Source organism: Anser cygnoides, chromosome 9 (assembly GCF_040182565.1).
Source record: "Anser cygnoides isolate HZ-2024a breed goose chromosome 9, Taihu_goose_T2T_genome, whole genome shotgun sequence".
Taxonomy (NCBI): domain Eukaryota; kingdom Metazoa; phylum Chordata; class Aves; order Anseriformes; family Anatidae; genus Anser; species Anser cygnoides.
The window spans coordinates 6774142-6785863 of NC_089881.1; the positions used below are offsets into that span (position 1 = coordinate 6774142).

An 11722-nucleotide genomic window follows, 5' to 3' on the forward strand; every position below is an offset into this window, starting at 1 on the left:
GAGAAACTTCACTCGCTTTCTTCTCTCCATGTCTGAAGTTGCTTGTACTAAATCAAAATGATACATCAAAGTGCAGCTTTTAAGGGTTGATTTGAGAAGAATCTACTATCCTTTCATTTTACATCAAAAAGAAGAATTCAGTTAAGGTAGCTCTATGTAATCTGCTTGCTCAGGTTCCCTCTTCGCTGATGGAAAAAGATACAAAAGGTGGAGGAGCCTCACCTTGATGTTCTGGTGCTGTTGGAAAGAGTTTCTCAAAGAAGCGTGTCAGCCCTGATTGAATGGGAAAATGGAAACCTTCCTTTTGCAGCATAAACATTGAAGTTAAAATATTTCCAAGTATTACAGACCAGAGAGAAGATAGTTACAAAAAAGCATTAAGCTGGTGTAGCTGATGGATTTCAGATGGCTAAACGCCCAGGGCTGTAACCAAAGCTGAAACTTTGCTAACAAACACCTTTGAAGAGTTTTATGTACTCTACAAGTTGTTGCTATCAGCACCTCATTTAACACAAGTAGAAACCATCATAACAACAGTGCAGCTGTGCAAAAATTGAGTTACCTCCTGTTGTGGTTTAACCCGGCTGGCAGCTAAACACCACACAGCCGTTCGCTCACCCTCCCCCCTCCCTCTCTGGGATGGGGGAGAGAAACGGGAAAGTGAAGCCGGTGAGTTGAGATAAAGACAGTTTATTAAGACAGGAATATAATAATAACAATAATAATAGTGATAATGATAATAGTATTAATAATAATAATGTGTAAGAAAACAAGTGATGCACAATGCAATTGCTCACCACCCGCTGACCGATGCCCAGCCTATCCCCGAGCAGCTGCCCCCCCACCCCGGCCAGCCACCCCTATATATTGTTTAGCATGACGCCAGATGGTATGGAATACCCCTTTGGCCAGTTTGGGTCAGCTGTCCTGGGTCTGTCCCCTCCCAGCTCCTGCTGCACCCCCAGCCTGCTCGCTGGCAGGACAGAGCAAGAAGCCGAAAAGTCCTTGGCCTGTTGTAAGCACTGCTCTGCAACAATTAAAACATCAGCATGTTATCAGCGCTCTTCTCATCCTAATCCAAAACATAGCACCCTACCAGCTACTATGAGGGAAAATTAACTCTGTCCTAACTGGAACCAGGACACCTCCTTATGCTGTAGAACAGGTAAAATAGCAAAAGTCAGTAGGCAGTGACCTTCAGTTCTACAGTTAACCCCCCTTCTATTGGATCTTAAAATTTAGGGATGAAGAATATCTATCTGGACATTTGATGATATATGCTAAAAGGGACTTGAGTGTGAGACTTAGGCATTTAATGTTTTGCCTAAGACCCCTTGCTGCTCCTTCTTGAGGGTAGATGAACTGTTGGAATGCCCAAGCATTTTATTTTGCCAAGCATCTGGAAATTGTTCTTTGCTCATATCCACAAATGCCTCAGTGGGACAGGAACGTGCAGCTCAGCCCTAAGCTCGGTTGAGATCCTGGAACTCAGCATTCACTTCTACAGCTTCCTTAAGGAGATCGTCCTGGGAAAATTTATGAACTAAAAATACAAGGAATGATTGCCGCTTTCTTTAGCAGTATAGGTGGTGTCATTCCAGTTTGTTGTTTGTTTATTTTGCTTTACAAGTAACAAAGGTAAGAGTGCTCAGGGAAGAGAAAGGGGACCCAGATTCAAACTCCTTTTCTGTCTAGAAGATTCTTGTCTTTCAGAAGTGTGAGACAGGCTGTTCCTGGCTCAGATAAACATTTCCTGCTTCTCTTTTCAGCATGCATCACAACTGTAAAGTATTCAGGAAACTTGGAGAAGAGAAGGGAGGGAGATAGAGGTATTGTGCTGGCTGGTTCTTGCCTTTTTTCTCAGGTCACTAGCTAAAATGGAGAACAAGGAACAGAATCATGGCTTTGCTTCAAAAGAGCAATTTGCCTTTTGCCATGAAATTTATTTTTCTTGTGTAGATTCTTTGACTTCCATTCTACAAAAATTTTTGTATTTGTTTTCTGCACAAGAAATCCACTTCAGCACTGGAAGTTAAGACTGTCTCTCCCAAGAATAAATGGGCTTATATGCATTTGAATTTCCTTTACTGAAGGAGAGCCTTGGATTTGCTATGACATTTCCTGTGGCCCAGAAACAATCTGCCTTGCTTGGGGCTCTTTGAAAGAAACTGTGTCCAGTCTCCCAGATGAGTTCTTTGCTGTTGTCTTCTGGACAAATAGGAGACCTTTGATGCAGAGAGCACTAAGGTTTAGAGGTTAAGATCTTGTCTCAGTATTTGCTCTTCCCTTACTCTAGACAGATGTATTTGAATATTCAGAATTTTGGTGTCTTTTAGTCTATGTTTGAACTGTGAACTCTTGCACTGCTCATGCCTGTGCTCTGACTACCTGGGCATTTGGCAGCTTCACTTAGAATTCACAGTCCTTTCTCAGGACGGGAAACCAGCAAAGTAGCAAACTAATTTCTAGGTATCAAAGTCCTGTACTGTGCCAGATGTTATTAGTTTGTTCTTCTGCTAACTTTTTGGTCAAGTGGTAATGATCTGTCAAGAAGAGTTTGATCTCAATATTATTTTTTCATTATTTTATTTTGAGGGAAAGGAGTAAAGTGAAGGGAGGTAAAGAGTTGGCTACATATTGTGTTTGGTTCTTTGTATTGTGTTCTTAACTATTTTTGCAGGTATTGATGGTGATAAACTTCAACTAGAGTATGTGAAAACACCAACTAAAGGGGTCTCCGCAGAGAAAAAAATGTTATTGCTGTGGGAAAACACCCCAGTTGAACAGTAGTTCAATTCTATTTTGCTATGGCTACCTGTAAGCACATATTAAGAATGTGCTGATGGAGCTTAAAAAGCTAGTACATGACAGAAGGAAACATGTAGGATAAACAAGGAGGTTATAATAAGAATGACATGTACTTTTATCTTATGCAGACCTTCATTTACTCTCTTCCTGGTGTTATGGATTGACTTTTGTGGTAGAAATTACTGCAGCATGCAGGGGTGCAATTGCATCTCTTTCAGCCTCTATAAAGAAATAATTACTAGGTATACCCAAAGAGAAAAGCCTCAAACAATCACTGGTCAAAAAAAAATCATTATTGCTGTAGTTCAAAAACACAACTGTTAACAGATAACACTTTCAGATGAACACAAATCAAATAAAAAAAAAAATACAGCTCAAAATGAGGTATTTTGTAACCTATGAGAGTCTTACTGAAGGCTTGCTAAAGTCAATGTTGGTTGTTCAACTCCGTATTTCTTTTGTCCTACAAACTGTACTGATGGAGGTGACCATAACATGAAATGATTTAAACTCAGTCAGCTAGAGTCTTTTGTTGAGTTGAGGGTATTTGTATTATGATGAATACTGTTGTCCTAATATTGAGGAGTCCTAGTCACGGATCAGGATCTCTGTGTAAGGCCTAGACACACATCTTTCAAGAGGAATGTGTCAGTTGCTTTATAAGCAGGCCACAATTAATGCAGAATGTTTTAGGTTACTAGGAATAGATGCAAATTAATTTTTAGCAAACTCTTAAGTCAGATAAATGGTGTAGTTATATTCTTGCTTTAGCTTCCTCTTGGTTTAGTTTTCAAAGATTTAGGAGACTTAGTGCGAAGAAAAGCATTTCCACCTGTAACGGCTAATTTTATTTAACAGAGCTGTTATATGACCTCTTAATCTGAAGTGTTAAAGTGGTTCACTCTGAAAAAATAGTGTAACTCCAGGAGACCTAGAGGGACTAGTGAAAAGATGACTATTTTTGTAAAAGGTCATTCTGAACTTTTGACTCTGAAACTTAGGCTTATTCTTGACCTTGGGATTTCTAGTCCCTGGCCTGATGGTGATTGAGAATATTGAAAACAGAGCTATATAAAACTACCAATTTTCACTTAATATGAAAGCTGATAGTTTTGCAAGTATGTGAAAATTTGATCCAGTGTACAGTTTGCTCTTTCTGCCAGCCAACACTCTTATTCATGGTGTAAATGACTGAAGTTCTCCCTCTGGGCAAAATGGTGAATTTGTTCAGGCGCAGATCTCTCTTTTCATGGAGAAATCTTATCCCCCTTATATCAGAAGTAGCTTTTTATACAGAAACATGGTTTACCCCATTGTTTTTCTAGTCATAAGAATTTTTGTGCAGAAACAGTAGTATGGTCTTATGGGAATTGCATACCAGGTAAAGTGATTCCAGTCATTGTTCTCTAAGCAGTATTTCCACACACCCCCCTCCCTCTCACCCCCCCCCCCCCCCCCCCCAAAAAACCACACCCCCACTAAAAGTTTTCCAGGTTACTAAGAAGTCAGTTAGATGGCATTAATAGAGGGAAAATTGTTTGAAAAGAAAGCCTAAGAGATTAATTCACTCTATTTCCTTGTTTATAGGCAATCAAAGATCTCCTATCATGATTATAAGGTATTCAAGGGGATGAATAGCACACAACTTTTTAAGAAAGCCCTTGGAAGGTGAAAGACAATTGCAATTCTTTGCAACCATAGTTACCTGCAGCACAGGTAGGGTCACCAAACAATAAATAATGAATATGTTGTAACAGAGGTACCACAAATTCACATACACAAATAACATCTTTCCTGTCTCATAGAACTGAAAATGTTTGAGCTTTCTCATATTTTACCTGAGTATGTGAAACATTATGGGAATTTAGGATGACTGATAGTAAAGAATTTTACATATAAATCAAAGTTCATATTTGTAGGGTTGGATTTTATCTATTCACTTAGCATGTTAAGTTAGAGGGTTCATTCTATATTCACAGTTTCTGATTAGGTTGACAGTCACAAAAGGCTTGACCCATCCTACTTCATTTAATTTAGTGTCAAAGGTTTTTTTGTTTGTTTTTAAACAGTAAGATTCGCAATTAACAAATCAAGTGAACTATCTCCCCTCCTTGCTGCTAAATTGATTTGCAGAAGTGTTTGCCCTCATCTCTGGAGAGTGGGGAAGTTTAAGGCTTAAGCCTCTAAAAAGAGGTAAGTTGTTTAATGTAGCTATTCAATATGTAAGCGTGTTCCAGACTGGGAATTTTAACTAAAAACAACAAAGCTAAGACCCAGGTCTCAGTGGAGCTGAAGTATCAAAACAGTATGGTATTATACATTTGCTTGAATAGCCTGAATATAGTTTGACTCCATCAGTGGATGAAGATGTGTGTCATCCTTTTAGTGCCTTTTTTTTTTTACAGTATGACTGATAATTAGTTGGAGCTGGACATATGAGTTGGAAAACAAAAATCTCTAATAGGAACATTGATACAGGTGCAGAAGAGAAGAATTTGAATTTTCTGTCACACTTCACTAAACATTCATTGTAGACATTTTGCGGTTGTTTGATAATAGTGAGAATTTCTGTAGCTGGCAAGCCTAGTAGATTCCAGTGAGTCAAGAAGTTGCTTACAATACTAAGCCAACTAACACCCTGTCATGCTGTCCTGTGGCACTGATGTTTATATAGATCATAATCTCCAAAGGATTTATAAAACTTTCTGAAATTACCTATGTGTAAGCATAATATTGCTTACAAGAATCAGTGTGATTTTCAGGCTTTATGGTTGAAAACCAGCCTGAGAGTGGTGACTGTAGACTATCTAGTAAAAACTTAGGAAAGACCACTGAAAAGGTGAATAGTTTGTGCAGTCCAGAAACACCCTCACCCAGCTCTCCAGAAGAGGTTTACCATTCTGTTAGCCTGCAGTAAACCAGCATTATTACTATTTTCTATGACATGGGAAGTACTGAGTAGCATCTGTGGTGCTCTGCAGACATGATGAGAAATAAGTCCCCGCTTGCTTAGCGATGCAGGATCAAAAGGAGATTCTGCTGTGATTAAATCCAGGTTCCTCTTGTTAGGGGAACTTGTGACATGTAATACCATTCATAAATTTATCATATTTCATTTTTAAACTAATTAGGTTTACTTGTTCTACTGGGAGGTTGCCTCAAAACCTCACTTTTTTGGGGGGTAAAAAAGGTGCTCTAATTTACTGTCCTAACAGTAGTCCATATAACTCAATATAAGCAATAAAAGTAAGTGCAGACAGCCCTCTAAAGAGTCACTTTTGTCATATAGTGCTTATATCTGAGAAAAGTGGTTTCCATAATTTTTTTTACTTGGGTTTATTTTGCTTTCGAGTAGCTTGGGGAAGCATCTTACGTATGGAAAAGTGACTTAGGTTTTCATGTTCTTTGATATGCATAGTAATAATGCTTTTTTTATTATTTAAAAAAAATATTCTTCATATTTCTATAAGCAATCAGAATAATGAGTCTGCTGTTGTATTTTGTAGTTAACAAATAGCACAGCTGGCTCAGCTTTGATGCGTCTTCAGCAGTTATTTCAGACAGACTCTTGGGTCATTTTTGCTGTATCTTCAGTCAAAATTGCCGGTTTGCAGAGTGACGCATACATTTTGTAGGAGCTTTTCTATTAATATAGAGACACTAAATTTCCATTTGGTTACACATGAAATGATAATACCATTGAAAAATAACCTTGTAATAATTCTACTTTCATCCTTAAATGGGCCTGATTCTGCTATCCCAACTTGCCTGGGTAAATCTCATTCATTTGAACACGTTTGATTCAGGAACCCCACTGGGTGAGGTGTTAACACCAGCCTACCCTTGTACAGTATCTCTTGCATTTTTTGGTAAGATGGTATAAGGCTACCCTGAAGTGAGCATCAAACACACCAGTGTATTTTTAGCTCTCCTTCCTTGTTGTTGTATGCTTGCAAATGCTTCTGCAGTGCTTGGGGAAGCTGCTGTCCTAACGGCATGGCACAGTGTCCGTCTGACCTTCAAGACCAGGTTGGTTCTGTTGCTAAGAAGTCACGAGAGAGCAAGTGCGTCCATTCCTGGCTGGAACTGTGCCATGTGCATCAGTGTCAGACTGGTAAATCGTGTTTCCAGCTCGGTAGAAATTAGTCGTATACTGACAGGAAGCAGAAGTAATTATCAATATACGTTTAAAATGACGTGGATTCAGCCGATGAGTCTGAAAGCAAGAGTTCAGTGACAACCAGTCTGTATTACAAATTCCGTCACTGTTATCGAAAAGCTAGCTTTTATCCTCTCATTTGTTTCCTGAGAAATTTTTGTTCCTTTCCCATTACTTGCTGCTGTGAACTACATTATTTATAGAACAGGTGATGTGTTTGTATTGATTGAAGAAGCTAATGCCAGTAGAAAGAGCCTTCTTTTTTTGGGGGGGGGGGGGGGGTGGGTGGAAAACCACCTTCCTGTGGAGATTTAAATTACCTGTTTTTTTTTTTTAAAAAAAAAAAAAGCATGCACAATCTGTCTTTATTGCTCTTGTTTCTGAAGAGAAAGATTTACAGATATTTTAGTGGACCACGTAAAAAGCTGTCTCTTACCCCTTTGGCAGGAATAGCTTTCTATTAATTTCAGAAGGGCTTTCTGTAAATACTAGACTATAAATCACTAGATGAAAATTTGTTAGGTTCAAAGGGGATTGTACCTGTTAGGCTCAAAAAGTCTTTAGCTTAGGTGGCTCTGATTTAAACTTAATTTATGCTGGCTTCCTCTGTCTCCCAGGCTCTTGTTTTGTGACCTGATATAGGATACTTTTGTTCAACCTTAAATCCTAGCACTGATAAGACAAAAAAAGTAAATGTTAAGGCACTGCAGTATGCTGTTCTTGATCCGTTTACTAAGCCTGCATTCTCCCTGCTGACACACCTAATGGCTGCAGGTTTTGCTGAGGCTTTTCCTTGCTGCAGCGCAGACAATGGTTAGGACCACTTGGAGCCACACCTGCTTTTGTATGCGTTGTGAATGAGATGGTGAACGAAGCAATATGTATCCTTCAGCGTGGCCAGGAGGAGAGCTGATATGCTCTGCATTCTGGGGAAATAGAAAATGCAGTGGCTGCTGCTGTCTGTGGCAGGTGGGACCCGAGCAGAAGTGCTGGAGGGATTTTCTGTGGAGCTCAGCCGGAGCAGGTCAGGGCTCTTCTGTGACTGCTCTGAGCCAAGTGCCTTGAGTTGAGGGCTGTGAGCTTGGCTAGAATCTGTCTTCCTTTCCTTTCGCCACACAAGCCCCTCCTTGACTCTTTTAGCCACTCTTACTGCATTCTCAGTGTAAGCTTCTTATTCCCTTATTTCTTGCGCTAGTTTTTAATATTTTCTTTAGTAGGCTGGGCATGCTGATTTTTGGTAAGTATTAGTAAAATAGGTGTAAAGGATGAAGAAATCCAACTATGATCTCTGAAATCTGGGCTGTGCTCAAATAACTTGCATCATTTTTATTTTTGCATAACCAAAACTATTAACCTAACATGACATAGTGGGGAAAAAACATTACTAATGTATGTCACTAACATTATAGAATTAAATGAGTCAATTCATAGTTAATTTTCCTTTATTATTAGTTTTTTGTTAAGATTATCATTATGAGGATTTTGTGAATTCTGTGAAACTGAGGTGAATCGCTTGATGTTTAGCAGTTTACAAACTTTTTCACTTTGAAATTTAATTGCTATATTCATACTTCAAGTTTATCTTCATTTTCGTGATATGAAGTTAATTCATCATTGAAAAAGAACATAAGTCAAATGACAGATTTTCTGTTTCTAGTGCTGGATTGTTTTCTGTAAGGATTTTCCTTTTTTATAATCCAGTTGAGATATTTTGCAGATGAAAACATTTGCATTTTTGCCCCTATTCTAAGAGACAAAGAGGGATATTTTGATATAACCAGGAATTGTGTTTCAGGGCCTGTGATAAGGGAATACAACAGAAACATCTCATAATCTTTGCAAGTGCTTTCTCAAACCAAGGGGAGCACTGAAATACATTTCAAAGTAGATTTGGCATTTGGCTCAAGTAATCCATGTAGTTAGCTCTGAGCACCTCCCCGTCAGGCTTCTGTAGGTCAGACATTCTCTTTTAAAAACATGTGCTTGCAGGAAGATGAAGGGGTGTGGATTGAGATACTTAAGAGTGAGAAGCAATCGGTATTTGCAAGACATTGTACCTGGTCTTGAGATAGGGCGGCTTCATGGGATGGACTTTGAGGGACAGGGGAAACAGCTAAATGTGCTGGTATTTACACTGCTTACTGGCTTGCTTCCAAATCTTTGCTGGAAAGTTGGCTTTCTTTCTAAATTTTAGTGGTTATCTGCTTTATTACTGGTAAGGATTTTTATTAATAGAACTTTTTTGAAAGGTTTTTAGTTTGTGTCATAACATGAACTATTGTCACCACAATCAAAAATGAAAAGCAGGCTTTTTTTTAAAGTCACCACACAAAAATCAAATGGTTCTAAAATGAAAATATAAGTAGATCCAGATAAATACAGAAAAGCATACATTTTGTTTCATCAAGCATGCTGTTCTGAAGGGGAGCTATGAATTCAGCTTTGATAATATCTTGTTGTAGGAGTTGTCCTTTGTAGTAATGAATGAACTCTCTAATGAATGATTGAAAGAAAGGGGGATTTTTTTTTTATTTTCTTACCTGAGTGTCTGAAGTTTTCCAGCTCTCTTTTTGGACTTGGAGACTGTTTGACTTCTTTGCACACAGCTCTGACTGCATTCTGGTCTGGAATGGAAGTTTCTGGAACTTTCTGCTGGCCTGGGAGCAGCTGTGTGGCCATAAAACTGTATTTGGGTGTGCTTTTTCTCGGGCCAGCTTGAAGAATTTATTCTCCAACGTGGTTTGTCTGCTTATTAACATTCCCTGCTGGAGGCATTTTTCCTCTTAGATGCAGATGCCAGCACACCTACATGATGCTGCTATCAAACATAAATCTTCCAGTATAATTGTATTGACAGAAATGTTTTTGATGGTGTGGGTTTTTTAAGTGGCTCATTTTGTCAGGAAAACATTAAGGTGTGATTTCATGGGGTGTCATTCTGCAGCAACAGCAAGGGACAGGGCAAGTAGCTGAGAAGGAATTTAGAATAATCTCACTGTCCAACCAAAACAGCATGACCAGACCACCTCCTGATGTACATGGCAAGAGCTACCACAACTGCAAGAAGATAACTTTTAGCTATGCTTTACTCTGTTACAAATTCTTTCTCCTATGTGACTAGTAGCCAAATATTTGGTTCCTATTGAAAGTCATCCTGAAAGTAAGGAGCTGGATGCTTAACTTCGATTTGTGCCTTTGAAAGTCTCCCCTTTTATTTTGCCCTTCTCCATCAGCATTTTAGTCCAGCAAGCCCAGCTCATTTTGAGATATTTCAGAAAAAAATGGAGTGAAAACATTGTTACACAATACAAGCCTGCTTTGCAATGCAAAACTCGTTCATAGTGAAGAAGTTGAATCAAAGGCTTGCTACTGCCAACTGATTATTTGATGGACTCTAGCTAATGCTGTTACGCTGCCAAAAATGTGCATTTCCATCTTTTTTCCTTCTTTTTTCATTATGAGGATAAGCTGATAAATTATTTTTCTGCTTGAGTTTTGTTTGATTTGCACTAAATTTGCTTTTGTGAAATTGTTTCCTTTCTTCCTCAGCAAATTTGAAAAATGACGTTTTATCTCTGCAGCTGAATCCAGAAGTAAATACATTCTTTATTGGATTTATACTTTTCAAACAAAAGATACTAAAATATTTTTATAATATGTGAGAATCCGGAAACCAAAATGAATGTGTGATTCCTCATCTCTGCAAGACTTAAATGTAGTGATAAAAAATAAAATGAGTACTAGGTTGCCAAAGATGTGCCTTAATTTACTGCTGTTGCAAACCATTACAGAACCTGTAACATTTTCTTTTTGACTGTCATCTGTAAAAGGTCATTTCTTGGCTCAAAAATGTGTCAAGACACCCTGAAATTCAGGTATAGTTCAGAGGTGTTCAGACATCAGAGTAAAGCAAGTAATAAAAAACACACCACAGTACCAACCCTACGAACTCAGAGTGGTTTTTCTGTATGCCATTGCAAAGTAAAGATTGATATTCTGCCCACTTCAGTCAGTGAGAAACTTGTTGTTTATGTCAGTGCAGGTGGGATTCCCCTGGGGAAGTCTTCATAGCACAAATTCACACAAAAACAAATATTTACGTCTCTTTGTTGCAGGATTCAGAAATAAGCACTTTTAGTACAAGCTTCTGTATTGGATACAGCAACTCTGAGCTATCCCATCTGGAGCTATGATTTCATCAGGTCTTGCAAACAAAGCACATTTCAGTGTGGTTCAGAGGCTGAGAAGGAAAACCCAGGATGTTACAGTCAGTGTTTTTAGTTTAGTAAATAGCACTATTCCTTCTGTTCCAGTTCTTTCAGTGATAAATTATGCTTCTCTCAAAGTAGGCAGAATATTTATTGGATCAAATACCACTAGTGACTTAGTTTGCTTGTGGTATTTATTCCTGTGCAATCATTTGTTGCATGGTTCTTGATTGGGTATAGGACTGACATGTACCCCACGAGGCAATATGGTAAAGCTTGTGAGCCAAGCCATTCTGTGAAAGAGTGCAAGAAACCCTTCCTGACTGAATTCCCAGCTGTAACTATCACTGCCAACTGGATTTGTCTTGTGATTCTTGGATCCAGTTACTGACTAGCCCCGGTGTTAAGCTTATAGGATGTAAGGAGATCACAGATGAGACCAGTGTGTGTGAGGCAATGTGTTTGCATGCCTCTTGTGCTATATGTCAACAGCAACAGGGCACAACAGGGTAGTAGCTGTAAATTGGGGCAGATCGCCTAGTGGGAA

The 11722-nt window shown here is 38.7% G+C and overlaps 1 long non-coding RNA gene across 1 annotated transcript; it reads right to left on the minus strand.

Moving 5' to 3' along the window:
* Positions 1-1732: 1732 nt before the first annotated feature.
* LOC106040289 (uncharacterized) lies at positions 1733-10153 on the minus strand. Its single transcript, XR_001209808.3, has 3 exons — positions 9508-10153; positions 2922-3029; positions 1733-1872 (listed from the first exon to the last, which is right to left on the minus strand). It is a non-coding gene; the product is annotated as an uncharacterized lncRNA (long non-coding RNA).
* Positions 10154-11722: the final 1569 nt, after the last annotated feature.